Source organism: Marmota flaviventris, chromosome 9 (genome assembly GCF_047511675.1).
Source record: "Marmota flaviventris isolate mMarFla1 chromosome 9, mMarFla1.hap1, whole genome shotgun sequence".
Classification (NCBI taxonomy): Eukaryota; Metazoa; Chordata; class Mammalia; order Rodentia; family Sciuridae; genus Marmota; species Marmota flaviventris.
The window spans coordinates 116,144,247-116,162,036 of NC_092506.1; positions in this window are offsets into that span (position 1 = coordinate 116,144,247).

Below are 17,790 nucleotides of genomic sequence, written 5' to 3' on the forward strand. Positions count from 1 at the left end.
GGTGTCACCCTCTCATTCTGAATTAGGCAATGAGATTCAGAGGAGTCAAGGAATTTGCCCAACATCACACAGCAAGTTAGTAGCACAGTAAAGAGCATATCTCAGATTTCATGTTTCCCATCTAATGGTCTTTACAGATGTCACATCATGTCAGCCATTTCATAGATGCAATGCACTTTCTGAAATTATGAAGAACCAATTAAATTAAATTAATGTCTATGAAGCTCTTATTACATTATAGTCATAATGACACTATAAGGACAGTAATCAGGCAGTCTCTGCTCTTAAGTTCCCAAACTCAAATGGAAGAAGAAAAACATCTAAAGCACTACCAAAGACTTATTAGGAAATACATACAGTTAAGGGATCTAAAACACGTGCTGGAAGCACTAACAAATGATTAGAAGACAGGCAGGGCTGAAGGCTGTGGAGTGGCTTCCATGGAAAAGTGGCACTGGATTGATCTCTTTAAGAAACACAAAACATCCCTAATTAGGAAGAGGAGGGAAAAGTCTGGGGATAGTTCTCACAAAGGAGAACAGCAGTGTCTTTCCAAGGTGGCAGCTTGCTGTAGTCATGGTACAAAAGAGGGAATGAAGAGTGCAAATGGACATTCGTCTTGATCATTCAGGACAAACTGGAACTTTATCCAACAGGTGACATAGAGCCTTTCAAGGTGTTCATTTCAGAAAATCATTCTTGTTACAGTAGAATTGGGACTGAGAGATTGGAAGCAACAGGAACAGTTACAAGGCTACTTCAAATCAGAAAGTTCTCTCCCAATAGTAACATGATGCTAATAGAATAACAACAGTAACAACAACAACAATAACAAAATAGGAGGCACATTATGAAGAATTGCAGCTTGGGTTCTGGATTCAGAATGGTGTCCCTTTGTATCTTTATGCAAGTTACTGGATTCTCTCTGTCCTGTGGGGTTACAATGCCCACTCAGAATATTGCAGCTCTCAGGTGCCAAGGGGAGTCTGGTTCATGGAAACCTCTCAGAGAATATCCATGGTAACCATTGGTTCAGTGATGTTAATGTGGCATGTGGGTCTCCTGAGGGAAGGTAATTTGTTGACTCACCTTTGCATTCTGGTGCCTAGAAATATGTCTGGCATATATTAGGCATTCAATAAATACTTGCTTTTGCTTTTATAATTATTGTCAATGCCCTGTTCCTTCTCCCTTTAGGCCTTTCAGGTGATTACATGCATATCGCTTCCAACTGCAGTCTTCAGATTATATTCATTGATGTGAGGAAGATTATTAAGAATATCACGATTTTTTCTAAAACTGTCATTTTCACAAGTATTCAGCAGAGGGCTCAGGAAACAGAAATTTTAAGCTGAAGATGAACACTTTGGAGTCATCATTTTTTAAACTTGATTTAGAAGATCAGTGAGCTGAGGTTCTGCTGTAATAATTCTCAAAGTCTAGGACTGTTTGGGGGGCTGAATTGACTCACTGGGTCATGAGATCCCCATGATCTTTCTAGGATGCACTTTACTGATCTTTGAAGTGGGATTTATAAACCAACCTCATAAACTATTCTATGTTCACAAGTAAATACATTTTGATGTCTTAAAGGTAGTGAAGGTAATAGTGGAGAGGGTTTCTAAAGTATGCACAGATTTCTAGTGATAACCAGGAATTGACAGTCCAGTTAAAAAGTCTTCAGGGAGTGCTGTCCTGTTTGCACTTCTGTTGTTAAGTACATCCATTGGTTTGATCAGAATTCAAATATCATTAGTGATAAATACTCTTCCAGGCCTCCTCAGTAAAGCATCTACTATGGACCACACACTGTGCTAAGCATGAAGCAAATAAGTGTAAGACACAGTACTTGTGAACATTATGTAATAAAAGTCACATAAGTAATAAATACATAAGTCCATATATGTTGAGTAAATGAGAGAATGTGTAAAAAATTCATCATGTGTGCTCTCATTGTAGCCTTAAAAATGTAAAAATGTCTGGAAATATATTTTTAAAATATATTTTATTTGTAACTGACATTTAATATTTGCAATTCTTTCTTGGGTACAGTGTGACATTTCAATCCACATATACAGCATATAAGATGAGGGTAACTGGCATATCTATTGCTTTGGACACTTAGCTTTTCATTGTGTTGGGAACATTGCAAAATTCTCTTCACTGCCTGTTTTGAAATATCCAATTATTTGTCAGCTGTAGCTATCCTACTGTGCTATAGAACATTAGAAGTTATTCTTCCTATTCAACTGTACTCCTGTATTCAATAATTTTTAATTAAAAATAATGACTATAACAAAACATGTAAGTTCAAAACAAAAAAAAGAAAGAAAGAAATGCTCTGATCTAGATTATACGTGGTATAAAATGAAGAAGAATTGGTCCTGTTCAGTAGAGTACATGTTGCCAGGGCAGGGGTCACAGGGCAGAGGCCATGAATTAGTTATCCAAGGGTCAAGTGGATCACAGAGGTCAGAGGAGGCAGGAGTATTCCCACCTGTGGAAAACAGCATGTGCTAAACTTTGTATTACAAAGTCACCACTGTGAAGCAGCCCTCATAGGAGGGGGTTATTAAGAATTAGGGTGGAAATGGATGTGGGATCAGGTACTGGAGGCAAGCACCTGTATGTCCATTAGCTTAACAAGAAGTGGTGGGACAAAAAAATGCCTTCTAAATGAGGTCAGATGGATTTAGGTAAAATCCAAGACTTTTTGATCCTCTAGAGTCTCAAATTTTCCATCATTTATAATATAATGTATCTACTTAGCAGTATTAGTAGGAACAGAGATATCTCCTCTTTTTATGTACTAGAAAATGAAGGAAACAGTATATACATATGTGACTTGTGGCTATATTAGCATTAACATACACACATGAAATTCTATATGTTCAGTCTTCTCTCAATATCCATGGGGGTTGGTTCCAGAAACCTCATGATACCAAAATCTGTCAGCACATGAGTCCCTGATGTGAAATGTCATAGGATTTGCTTATAACTATGCACATCCTCCTGTGTACTTTAAATCATCTCTAGATTACTAATAATGTCTAGTACCATGTAAATGTTATATAAATAGTTACAGAACTATATTATTTAGGGAATAGTGAAAAGAAAAATATAATTCTGCACATGTACATGTTCTGTACAGACACAATGTTTTTATAACATATTCTTTTTTTTTTTTAACTTGTGGTTGGTTGAACTCATGGATACAGAACCTGTGGATGCAGGGCGCTGACTGTGTAAGTTGTGTGCAGAGATGCTCATTGGTTGATTGTTTTAGTAATGGACCCTACATGGTTAACTTCTTTAGTTCCTTCTCATATTTCTCTGAGTATTTGAAAGAAGAGTACGCTCATCTAGATTGTCCTGTAACAAGGGCAACGATTGGCTAGCAAACGAATGTTCCCTCTATCTACTCTCAGCTTTCCTGGAACATCTTGAGTAACTGATGAGCACTGCCTGCTTCTGATTGACCTCCACCGTCCCTTGACTCAGGGAATTTGCTGCCATTAGCCCACAGCTGCACTTTGTGTGGCAACCAGTTACTTCTATGATCACGTGGGCCACCTGTGTAGGACTGGGGTCCATGAAGTGGAGAGGTAACAACAGGGGCAGTGTCAGAGTTGTGTCCAGCACTTCAAATTGTGTTTAAACCCTGGTTTCAAAATTTCCTAGACATGTTCCTCCCTTCTCCTCTGTCAGCTGCTATCTCAGTTTGGTTGCTGTGAAATCTCCTTTCTCCTTTTTTGGAGAACTCTTCTTGATTTTGATCTGAGGCAGCTGTCGCCTAGTGACAAACAGCAATTCCTGTTAACGGCACCATTATAAATCCTCAGCTTTCCCCTTCATTCTTGTCAAAGACGTGGGCCAGTGTGCCAAGTGAGACAGTAGTGTCTCTGACTGTGTCCCAAGGCAGGTGAGCTATTGGGCTCCCGTGGCTGTCCTTCGCAATCCCATGAGATTTGTCTCCCTACTCCTGCCTTCACGTTGATGTGTTTTGATAGAAGGTTAATGCATACGTGAATACACAACTTTTTGATTGATTGTCATTGTGAGCTCATCACTCTTTCCTTTAAATTAAAACTCCCTCCAGATGGGAATCTGTGACACAGATTTATTGATCTGCAATAAAACCTCACTCATAATCTCTACAGCTGCCCATTCATCTTCTCTAGAAAGAGGGTTCATTACTCTGGATGTCCCAAGAATGAAAGCAAGAAGCTAACTTTCTCCTTTTGTTCCCTTCCTGCCCCTCCTCTGCTTTCTGCTTCTCTCCTCCCTCCCTTTCTCTACCCACTCCCTCCTTAGCCTTCATGATCTCAGCTGCATCCCCTACACAGAATGATTCCCTTTCCCCATCTCTGCCATCTTCCCTTATATTTCTCTTTATTCTCTGCAACCCACCCTAAAGATGCCCTGGCATTTCTCGGGCATCTGACACTGAATCTGATTTGTGGCTGTATCAGTAGCACATTCCTCCCTCTGTTACTTCCAGATGGGTTTGTTCGGTCTGCTCTGGACAGACCACTATGGACTCTGGTAGATGAATGAGATCATTAGGAAAAGACAACCTGGGTAGCCAGACAGACAGAATCCAGGACAAGCAGCAGGTGGGCAGGTACTCCTCCTGTGTTTGAATGGGATAAAGAATGCTTACCACTCTGTGTTTTGTTGGGTCCAAAGAGCCTTCTGATTTATTGCCTAGGAGATATTCTGGATGCACACATGATCAAGGCTGCTTCCACTGGTCAGCAGATGGCTTGGTCTTTGTGCCAGCAAACAAGAGAAGTAACTGCTCTCTCAGACTCAACAGAAGGAAGGACGAAAGGACTTTTGGAGTGATCAGATGGATTGCCTAGTCAGTTCAGTGGAGTATCTCTTCATGTTGCTGAGATTCTCTTGAATTTCTCTGCTCGAAAAAACAAAAACAGAACACTAGTATTTTCCATTCTGGTGGATTTCAAGGCATTGTTATGATGCATTGGTGCATTGTGATCAGCTGTGTGGTGTGATACAAGTTCTCAGCATGTCACAGCTAATGTGTTCCTTCTAACAATAACATGCTGAAATTTACAAATGAAATGTTTAAAAATTTGATTAGATCCATGTCAAGGTGATGTTTATAATAATATCATTTTAGCTCACATGAATTTTGATATGCTTTCCTGAGTAGGACTGGGAGGTAATTAGTACTAACCTGCCAGGAATCACCTGTTATATATAAGAGTCTGGTGGATATGTGTTAGTCTCCATCACTGGGTATGGGGAATCACTCTCCTAGTCTGCCTCTAACTGGCAGGAGGACTGTTATGAAAAAAAAAATTCTAAATACAGTTCTCCTCTCTTGTGTCCTCATGGCACAATGAAAGATGCAGTTTCTCATCCTCATTCTAAAATAACAAAGAGAAAATTCACAGCCAAGCAGTAATTGCCAAAGTCAGGATTAAACCCAAGTATACAATCACCACCTGAATATGCTCTTCCACTGACCACTACCTCCTCCAATGGGCAGGCATGAGGTGCTCAGGGCAGAGGCTAGGAATGGGTGGAGGAAGAGCGAGTCAGAAACTAAGCAGCATTTATCACCATAATCAGGAAGCTACCCCAAGCAGGTTTAATCACCCCGTACAGGGAGGGATGCAGAGCAAGTTTATGGTTTACAGTGAGCAGGCTGACACAGCTGATTGATGTCAAATATGTCATGATGTATATTGTAAAGCAGGGAGATTTAATGGTGTAACTCTATGGCAGGCTTAGAAGTGAGTTGCTGCAGAGTAAGGAGTGATGGATGGGCTCATTTACATGTAAAATTGCCAATGGCATTGACAGCACTGGTATGTGAGGGGAAGATAAGAGGCACATAGCAAGATTCGCTCTTGTCCTAGTATTGGAATATTAAAATACAGCTGTGCCAGCATCTGGAATTTGCAATGGCCTTTAAAGATATAATTATTTTTCACCTTTTAGCCCTGAAATAATCTACATCTTGTATAAGGTTTTTAAAAAAGTCACAACACCATCTCTGGATCAAGTGTTTACAGTAGATGATGCTGGTAGGAAATTCAGTTGAATGGAGGTTGTCAGCAAACCACGACGCTCCACGGTTTTAAATCTGTTCCCAGTCTAACAGCCTCATGGTGCATGTACAGTAATTCTGTGAAACACTGGAACGCTGACTTTAAAACGCCATTTAGCTCCTACTTTTGCCTAAACTCTTGCCTTTCTCTGCTCTCTCTGCCTCTCTCTCTCTCCCTGCTCCACCCTTCCCTCTGTCTTAGTCTCTCTGTTTTCCCCTTTATTTCTTTATTTTCTCTTCTAGTAAGGCTGTGATTATCATGTATGGGTTAATATTGACTACATGTGAGAGTACGGAGAACGGATGTATCATTTCAACAACTAATGATGCTTGGACCAACTCCGTTTCAACATTGAGGTTTGAGGAATTGCTCTTGGATATAAATCATTTGGCTAAAGAGCACTTCATATTTGTCAACCAAAATTAGAAAAGAACTATTTAAACTCTAACAATTAATAACTCTATAGCATTGGAGTCTAACTGCCTACATTTCCTGCCCCTCTTCAGTCATCCATTCTTGCTTTCTCCCCTTCCTCCTCTACAACATACACCAGGCCTTGTGAAAGATACTTGGGACACAGTAGTAGATAAGACCCTAGGTTAGAGCACAGGACACAGAAGGAAAGAACTGAAAGCCAGTGCTGGAGGACGTTAGAAGTGCCTGAGAGATACCATGAGGATGCCCAGGTGTATTCTCAGGGGACAAAGGGAGTCAGGGGGTGACACTCAGATAAATAGTGGGACTTCTCAGAGGAATTTTTCTCTGAACTAAGATTAAAGTGAGGAAGGCAAAGCTGGGAGGAAAAGATACACCAAGAGAAACCTGGTTCACATGTCCATAGCACGATACTCTAGTAAATATGAGAATCTGCAACTACTATGAAGCAAGAGAACAGGAGCACATGAGAGGGATCATCAAAAGATGAGACTAAAGTATCATCAACATCCTTAAGATCCTTGCTATATGCCTGTTAAAAGGTGTGGACTATTACACAGTAAAAGATTGTTTGATACATAGGATAATGTCCTATATTTGTCCTATTTATGTATTTGCCTTTAATAGGTTGAGCCTTATTTCACCACAGACTTGTCAACTGTGTGATAAGAAAGATGTGTCAGCAATAAGAAAAATTATCATCAAATCTACTAAGACTTTGTGGGTGTTCATTGTTTGTAATTAAGCAAAAAAGTATTAAGAACTGAGGATTTATAACTCCTATAACTTGTCTCTCTTTCTAATCAATATTTGATAGTCATCAATTAATGTTCTTTTGGGACTTCTCCAGTAACTGGATGATTGTTATCATGACACCAAGTTATTTTAAGTGAACTGTACCCATACTTTATGATTCCATCACTGTTTTATTTCTTCAAACTAAATTTATTGAGAAATTACTAAGTTCAAGGTACTTTGCTAGATGCTAAGGAGACAAGGAGGAAGCATATAAGATTCTTTCTGATAAACTAATGAGGAAGACACATATATGGAATGATTGTTAATACATCATGAACTACATTATTATAATGGATGAACTGGGGCTTTGAGGAATACAAGAATTTATGGCCTCTGCCTGGGGGAGTCTGGGATGCTCAAAGGAAGAGATAATTGAGCTTTATCTTAAAGAATGGTTGAGAGTTTTCCATGGGCAGATTTTATAGATGAGGAAGCTAGGGAGTTTTGATGTAGATAGCTCATCCACATAGAGTTTCCCCAACAAAATGAAAATGGTGTTATAATTATTAGACTCATTCAGCTCTATAAATAATCTTTTTTCTAGGAGATTGGTTGAAACATTACTTCTATGATGCTACTTTCAGTATAAAGTGGTTGTTAAGAATCTCAGTGATCTGGGTTCTAATTTCACCTTTGCCACTTCAACCCTGTCTTTCGTCTCCTCATTGTACTACATCAGTGCTTACCTCATAGAATTCACAGTGCAGGACAGGAGACAAAGGACTGAGCTCAGTGTTAGGTCCACAGGAAGAGCTAAATAAATGTTAGCCATGTATGATTAATATTATTACTATCTGTCATTTAACAACTAATGAAGCATTGAATGAACTGCAACCCACTGATGTTGTAGAGCTAATATACGTCCTAGAGACCTAATAGGACGTTCTTCTCATCTCTCTTCAGAAAGAATGCAGTCCAAATTGTAATAAATCACCAATGCAAAAGTGGGTTCACATGGTCCCTATTCTCTGCAGCCACTTGAGTTTTACTCCAATTATTTTGCTATTCTCCCTGGTGTTTCCCCTTTTTGGCTACTCAGCTGAAAACTTCATGAATGTGCAGTTTACTTCCTCTTCCAGATCATTAACAAAGCTGCTATGAAAGCTGGCACCTGGCTCTCCTCCTCCGACTTCCCTCTAGGTGTGTCCCCCAGCTGGTTCTCTGCTGAGGCAGAATGTGAGCCCACACAAATAGATTCTTATCACACATAAACTTGGTCATTGTGGAAACAAAGGGTATGGAACCCTTTTATGCAGTTTCAGAAGGTAATGCATATTCACTCAACTCTGCTCTCTGCTTTCACATATATATATCTCCATGGTCTAGCTCTAAAAGAACTCCTATAACTTGTCTCTCTTTCTAATCAATTCAGAGACAATCGAACAAGCAAACAAATAAACAATCATCTAGAAAAGGGAAGTGAGAGGCAATTCCTTTTCCAACCACTTCAAGTTCTTGCTACTTATTTCTGTATTTTGTCTCACTTCCCTGCATGCCAAGATCAACTCCACCCATCACCTCTCCAGAATGCCCTTCATTCTGCATTGCTGCACCTGCTCCAGTGCCCTAGATACCTGACCTTTAATTTGGATGCCCTTCATTTCCTCAGCATCATATAATCACAAAATAAACCCTCACAATCAAACCTCCTAATTCTCTTTCCAAAACAACCACCTCTCCTCAGCCCCACTGCCACCTTCTCATAACAAAAGACCCCAGCCATGGATTTTGGTCTTCTTTATTCATCTTTGCTTTCTTCCAATCTTTTTCTATGCAACAATCAGATCTTTCAAGATGCAAATGGGATCATGTTGCCAAATAACAATACTTGCATACAAAAATATACAGGCTTGAACTTGGCTTAGAAAGAACTTTTTGAACTTCATGACCCTTTGATCTTCAATACCCTCTTCGATACTTACCCTTACTGCCCTGCCCCTCCCTCTCACACCCTGCCTTTCTGGTGACACTAACTGCAATTTATCTGTCAGATTAGTGCTTAAATATGACTTCCTCCTGGGCATTGCCTTTCCTGTTCACAAAAATCATCTAGCATAGCCCTGAAGCCCAGTAGGTGCCCTATACGTATTAGGATTCTTGAAGAATCCTTTCGAGAGGGAAAATTAAGTCAATAAAACGAAAATTATCCTGGGAGTGGAAATTAGATCCTCTCTCTGCACAGTGGATGATTTGGGAACCCCCTTTGCCTGCCCCCCTGCCACCAGCTTCTCTCCCCAGCCTGTCCCTTCATCAGGATCCAGTCTTTCATTTCTCTCAAGTTGACAGTCAGCAGAAGAACCTAAATTGGTATATTTTCTGCAGGCAGGTTGAGTAAGCACTGACTAAGCTGACCCTGATAGAAACGCTTAAGAAGCTTTGCAAGAGGATTAAGGAGCTGCCTTTAATCTTGCTTCCTTCTGGGTGGCAGTGGTGGAAGCAGATTCCAGCATGTGGGCAGGGCTGGACTGCAGCATCTCAGCCTCAGTTCATCTTCAGAGCTGGCGAAGCCTGGAGTTGGGACTGAGGAGAGTGATCTGGCCAAATGGACAGTTGTTTCCACTTTAACATCTTAATTACTCACCTGAATTACCTTATTTTTTCTCCTATTTCTTTTTTTTTTAACTCAAAAAGCTCTTGTGTTTCTAAATATGAGGATCTTTCATCAGTCACTGGAAATTTTTGTTTTTGTGAATTATGTGACAACCAAGGCTAAAATCCAGAGATGTGTAAGCAAGAAGAGGATATATTCTGACTCATACCAAGTGAGATCATAAAGGAATATCTCTGAGGCTCAGTCACTCATCATGAATACATACCACATGCAACAAACCTGGATAAGTATGTTGCCTTCCGAAGCATCATGAGGTGTGACCTGCTGGCACAAGGTCCATTGCTATCTCCCCTTTATTTGTCAAAAAGTAGAAAATCACTCCCCCTGAGATGACCTTCTTAAAAGCTCTGAAAAATCAGAGTTGATATTCTTACAAACATGGGATATGTCCCTTCTTAGGTATGTCCATTATAGAGGCTTTGTTAATATGGATTAATGACACCTGGGTGGGGAAAGGAGTTCATCAGACATTAAATTTATAAAATGAATTTAAAGACCATTTAGTCTAGTTCATCATAGACAGGCAAAGAAACTGAGTTTTGAAGACTTGTTCCAAATCATGCAACTTTATAAGGGCCCAAATGGATTAGAATTAGACTGGACTTAGTTTCTATCATAGCAAATTAACTTTTGAAGTTAAGGCAATTGTAGGGGTCTATGTCTCTAATGGAAGCTCTACATAGAGCTAAATTGGACCATGCATCTTTGCAGCCTCCTTTCAGCTAAGGGCTTTAGTTAATGTTTAAGGTTAAGGGAACACACTTAGGATAGCCTAAAACATAGAAAGCCCTCAATGTACAATGACTGCATAAATGTTAAATTCACACTGTCTAGTTTGCATATACTCTGAATAGACTTCTGAGAGTCTAGGACTTCCAAATATTTTATCTAAACCTCCCTTGAAATTTTAACTATTTTTGTTTTTCCTGTGGCACTGCATATATTTCCAAATACTCCTTACTGAACTTACAGGGTTCTGAGAAATCTAAAAACTAGGTTATATGGAGATCTATTTTCTAATTTTGATTCAGCTAAGTCTATTGTTTTAGATTTTAATTTCAGTAAATTAAGAAGAATTTCTCTCTGATAGTCTCTGTTTTTCATTCACACCCAGGCTGTTCTGAGAACTCTGTATCCCTGAAAGACTCAAATGTATTATTGTACTTGTGTGTTAATAATGTATTTGATTCATTACTACTATAACCCAAGCAACATGACGGCAGGGCATATACATGACATTTATGACTTAAGGATGATTTCACATAGAACAGACTATTTTGAAAAAATAAGATCATCATTAGGGAGTAAGGGACAGTGAGAATTTAATGGTTGTACAGACTTTTTTAAACAAACACTTGACTCTAATACTTCCTCTCCAGTCTTATTCTTCAGCCTGACCTTGAAATAGTCTTGATTTTCCCTGGGCATCTCAGTGAAGTTCTTCCAGCAGAGATGCCACCCTCAAATTTCTGCTGCAGCAGCATCGTTTCTTAGCCAATATTCACATTTATTGGCCAGGACAGAAAATATGCACATCCCAGGAACACTCAGCATGTTAGTACAGCATGTACCTGGACTTTTACCAAAGTTGTCCTGGAAGCGGATGCTGAGCTTCTGTGCAGATGATTCCCTCTGCCCCACCTCCTGCCACTCCTCTGGTTTTACCTGTGTTAACCCATTGTCCAGCACTGGCCACACCATTCCAATTAACAATAATAACTGGCCCTCACCTGTACTGGCTTGAGAATTGCTGTTTCCTTGTATGCCATTGGTTTACACTTAGTGATTTCTCCACACTCTCCTGATTTCTGAGTGCTACCCCAACCTCACAGGAGCTCTGAAGGCCTTGAGGCAGATGCCAGCTGCTATTGCTGGGTTTGAATTCTACCACTTACTGTCTTGTAAATAAGGGAAAATTCCCTGACTGTGCTTTCCTTCAAACAGATTTTTTCACCTCCAACAACATTGAAAATAATAAGCTTGAGACCAGGGCATTTGCTGTCCACACTCTGTACACATTAGCAGCTTTTAGCACCCACCAGTCATAGTATACAAAAGTCTGAAAGGGACAGTAGCCTGAAACTTCCCTGCTTGCTCCAAAACCTATGTTCACAGTGCAGTGCATTCTTTATGATGATTCCAATTTACAAATGCTTTTTTTTTTTTTTCTATCCTATTGGTATTTCTTCACAGGGCACCACTACCCCAGGCCTGCCTGATGTCAACCCAGTCTCTCTCCTACTGACTTTAGTAAATGTGTAAAACACACTTAAAGTAAAAGAGGCTTTTTGAATATGTTATAAATATCTCAACCTAGAAACAAACTAAAATCTCATTGGGTACAATTTTTTCCTTACTGGAAGAGGAACCATATCCCTTTGGTGGAATATTGTACATATTAATGAAATCTGTGGGCTTGTGTATTTGGATTAGGATATTAGAAAACATCACGCACAGTTCAGTACAATACTTTGCCTCTTAGAAAGTTGTGCAAAGTGTATTTAATAGCTAGTGAGGCAGAAACACTCAATTTTCAAAGACAAGCCACACTTTGATTCACCCATTACTGGTACTATTAATTAATCAATTCAGTAACTAGAGATGATGGAAATAATGTGTCAAAGGCTATAGTTACACCACTTTTCTATTGTGCTTACAGATACCATATGGAGTCCATGTGTCTGTCCCACTATTCACTATCTTTTTAGAGTATAATAGGAATTATAGGACCTGGTTGATCTTCCTCCTATCAAATACACATCTTTGATCTCCCCACAGATACGCAGTACACAGGAAAAGCACTCAGTAAACATTTACACTAGCTATTCTATATCAGCTCTGGATTATGGGGTTTCAAGGTCACAGAGCTGTCAAACCTGAAGGGACCACAAAGACATCTAGTTGTCATCCCCACCCCGTTTTAAACTGTTGAAGACACAGCAGTTTGAAGTGTTTAGTTTAGTTGCCAGAGTCACAATGTTAATTATTGGCAGAGATGAGATCAGATCCTACCTGTCACCATTGCCTCTGGCTGTTCTTTTCTTTTTATAACTGCACAAGTAAAGCCTATACATTTAGATGAAGAAGCTGGTAAGAGAACATCAAGTCCAGAGTTTGAGCTGGCTAAACATTTGGAGTCACCTGAAGGGTCATTTGACACTACTGAAGCCTGAGTTCCATTCTCAGAAATGTTGATTTACTTGGTTTGAGGCCAGGTCTAGATCACTGAACTTCTACAAATTCTCTTTATTGGTTTTAGGGAAAATTTGATCCATCACCCACCCTTCCTACTACCATATACATTCACTCATTCATCCATTCACTTATTTTCATATCTCCATAATATTACTTTAGCAAGAGCAATGCACATTTTAAAAATATGCAAAGTTGTTCATATTCTGTGTCAGGAAGATTCTGCCAGGCTCTGGGCACACTGCAGGCACTTTCCAAATGCCTTATCCAGTTACTAAATGTCACTAACAAGCAGGATTAGCCACCACACCTATGAGAGCTTGCTGCTCCCCATTGTCTAAGCTTGCCTCATGCAGGAGCCATCTGAATTCCTGCCACCTTTGGGTGGAACCAACCTCATGTTGAGGGTTGTGACAGCAGGGCACCAGGGACTCCTTTCCCTTTATTTACTTTTAATTATAATTTTCCCGTGTGGCCATGCCCTCCCGTGAGAGCAGCAGCACCCTGTTAATGGGATTATGTGGTCTGGATGCCTCTATGTACGTGTGTGCTGCTCCTCTTGCTTCCAGATAATTGATTTTGGTCTGTTCCCTGACACCCGCCTTCATGGCACAGGGTGTTATTAGGGCCTTTGTTCCATTTTTGAGTGACAAAGCCTTTACAAGCCAGCCAAGCAAAGGCAATTGTTGCATCTCTCACTTTTCTTATTAACTAACAGAGAATTGCAGGCAGCTTGAAACCCGCTGAGAGAAATAATAACATAAGCGGCTGCTTGGGAGCAAAGTGGGTCCTTTCAACCGCAACAGCCTGGTGAGATTAACAAGGGTCCCTCCCCTCACTCATCCCCTGATCCTCAGCTCTCATCGTCCCTCTTCTGACTTCCTTCCTTTCTCCTGCTACACCTCGGCTCTGGACAGCTGGATCTACCTGGGACCACCAAAGCAGCACAGTGGTCTATTGAGGAGAGGAGCCACCGGGGTTGTGTAGGTACAGGATCCCCACCTGGTCAGGGAGTGGCTCTCTGCTTCAGCCCTCAGGGATTGGAATTATCGCTCCCAGTGATTGCCACCTGTTGGTGTTTGTAAATAGGTGCTTGCTTTTATGTATCTTTCAATCAAAAATATTTTTATACAGGTTTTAGATATACAAAACAGGATAAAGAGAGGGAAAAATAAATTAGAGTATACATTAGAATATCTAATTAGAGTATATATATATATTAGAGTATCTGCTACCCAACTTAACAAAAAAAGACGTGACCAATCTAGCAGAGACCTTCTGAGACCTCCTGAGACCCCTTCTTTGATGAGTGTATACTCTTTCCTACAGAGTTTGCTCTTCTGAATTTGTTATCTACCACCCCCAGGCATTTCTACCACCTGCATGTATGTCACTAAACAATAGAAAGTATCAGCATGTTTTTAAATTTATAAGGTCATTTGCCACATACATTCCTCAATCTGGAAGTTTTGTGACATGACATTCTTTCCTTTAATAAGTGAGCTAAAGGTCTGTATCTTCAACCCCAGTACCAGTCAGTTGCCTCTGAAACCATTTTCTCCTAAAGGTGTAAGAAGTTAGAGCTTGTTAATCCTATTTTACGTATGAACATGCAGACATGAGTTTTTCTTTAGTTTTGCCAGGAAGACAACAGCAATGGGGAAAGGAAAATCACTTCCTTCAACTTTTCATCCTTGGTCTACCACTATCTGGGGGTATTTTAACTGAAAGGAAGGATTATCATCATCATCATCAGAGTGGATCTGGGAACTTGTCAATTGTTCCTACCTACTTTGGTAAACTTGTTTTCATCCTTGAGCCATTGACAAGTGAGATCTTAATCACAAACCTTAATCATGAACCGGCTTCATTCTCATGAAGCAGGCAGGATGGTTCCTGCTGATCAATACCCAGAGCTCCTAGCTGAGTGGTGCTCTAGCTCTGTATGTGCTTTGGCAAGCCCCATGGTCACATGGAAACACCTGGGCTCTTGCAGTGTCTTGGATTAGAATTCTTACCTTCACTAATTTTGTGACCACGATCAATTAATGAACTTCTCAGATTCTGTTTCCTCATCAATAAAAATGAAAATAATACTTGCAGATAAGTTGTGAGGATCAGAGAAATAAATTCAAGCACAAAGTACAATTCTTGGCACTAAGTGGTTATTTAGCAAATGATAGAAGTGACTTTTAAGTTCATCCTGTATTCTTCATGTTTGCTGTGTGGTGGCCAGAATGCCCAACTGGAAAAAAGATTCCTCAAAGGGAGAACCATGACTGTACTAGATCTTCACATATCAGGGTTGGCAGATACTGGGCATTCTTACATCACTGATTATTCAAGGTAGTTTAGGGATAGGTTAACTTCAGAGAGATTTCCTAGGCCTATCAGTTCTTATCCAAGGAGAGTAGTGGAATTACACTCATCTCTTGGTATCCCTGAGAGATTATTAGTTCCATGACTCCTCCTATGTACAAATATGACATAGTACTTGCTTATATTTTATGCACATCTTCCCATATAATTTAACTCCTATCCAGATTACTTATAAAATCTAATACAATATAAATGCTATATAAATTGGAGTTATACTCTATTGTTAGTCTGTAAACAATGACAGAATATCAATTTATTTACAAGAAATTTATTGATGAGAATGTATGTGTTCAGGACAGATTTGTGTGTGTGTGTGTGTGTGTGTGTACACACACACAATGGATTAAACTCAAGCACCTGTGCATAAGCATGTGCTTATCTTATAGCTACACCTCCAGGCTATTTTTTTTTTTAATCAATGGCTGGTTGAGTCCATGGATTTTGAGGGCTGACTATAGTTTCAGTGGACAAAACACATTTATATGTGGGACTTCTGCTTTGACCCTCTTCCTCAGCTGTGTGTAATTTTACCTGTAGAGGTAGAGAAGCATTCACCTCCCTCTCTCAAAAACACTCAGGAATGTCAACACCCCTACAGATCCCTTTAGAGCAAGAGAAGATGTAGGTTAGAATCCTTTACCTACTAATGGACATAAAGCTATGGTACTTTTCAGGGGTTTTCTTCTTCCCAGTTCTTACTGTTTTCTCATGCAGTTGTCACCCCATGTAATTATCCCTTCTGTGATTGTTTCTGTCTCCATCTTCCTCCTACCCCACACTCTTCCTTCTCACCCTCTCCTCATTCTCCCGGGCTCCTGGCACTTCCACAATTCATCCCCTGTCCCCATAGACTCTCACATAGCCCTCTTGAATGAATGATTACTGGAAGGAATAGAATTGTTATAATACAACAATGTTTCTATGCACCAACGTGTAAAACATACAATAAAAAAGCAGAACAGCACTAAATGAATTATGGTTTTTTTTAAAAAAAAAAAAACAAATTACCATTCCTGTCAAATGCTATTAACACTGGAATCAGAGGAAGAATAAGAATGTGTGTACAGAGGGAGCTTTTCTTCTTTTGTAAAGCAAACATCAGCCCTTTATAACAGCCGGTTTCGTTGTCTTGAATGAGCAACTGATAAAGGCTAAGAAAGCAGGAAGTCTTCAGTGAATCATTTTTCATCGTGTCAATGCAACGTGTTACTTTTGTGTGGAGTTCAGATGTGTTCTCTTAGTTGAGTGAAGGGCTCATTGCCTTTCCACTGGTTCAATGATATTCCATAGGATACCGCAGATGAGAAAGGGGAAGTTATGAAAATGAAAGTAGGAGTGTAGGTGGGTTTTCAGTGGACAAGGATTCATTTGCATTCCAAAAAAGCCAGTTTGAAGGGAAAGTCACATCCTTAGTGAAATGCCTTTGTAAATAGACTAAAAGTAGTATCCGTTATGGCACAGAACAGCAGCTTGCTCTTTCATTTTTTTTGTCCTTTTTATTCCTTTTATGCTGAGATGCATGACACAAATTTCCTTCCACAGAAATATCCTGAATTAGGGTTAAGAATGGAGAAGAAATTTATCTTACTTAGAAGGTAAGATACAGTAATGGTGATCATCACAGGGAATCCCAAAGACCATGGGACTTCCTCATCTCCGTTTAGAGGGTTATTTTGTTTTCTAACTTTGGTTATATGAAAACCTGGCTGTTGGATGCAGAGCAAATTTCAAAGAAGTTGTCACCCCTTCTTTAGTCTCTCACAGCTTCTTTGAGTTCATCTAAGTCTCTTAGTTTTGTCCTTCACATGAAGATTAAATGACCCCAGCATTAGGTGGGTATGAAATTACAAGTGGGAAAAGCTATACTAAAAGCAGATTAACTCACTTGGCCCACAAGAGATGCATATTATATCTTGCTTGAATGAAATAGTTTGTTATAAAACATCTGGATGAACTTTCTTAATTAGTAAGCACCTAATGTTTATTCCCTGTTCCTTGACCTTAGTATAAGCCATCAAAAGTACCTTGTAATCTTTATATTAAAAAGGAATAAAAAATAGAGATTTTTATTAATGTTCTAATTGCTTACTTAAAAAGCGATTTTCTATATTTATATTCCTGTATTTGTAAGATTCCTATATTTTAAGATTTCTACGTCTTTTAATTACCTCAATGTGCAATGCTTAAAATTAAAAAAATAATAAATAAACCTTTGATGCAATTGTGGTTCTGTTATCCCTGTTAGGACTAAATTAACCCCAAATGGAAAAGGTTGTCACTTCGGCCTGGGTA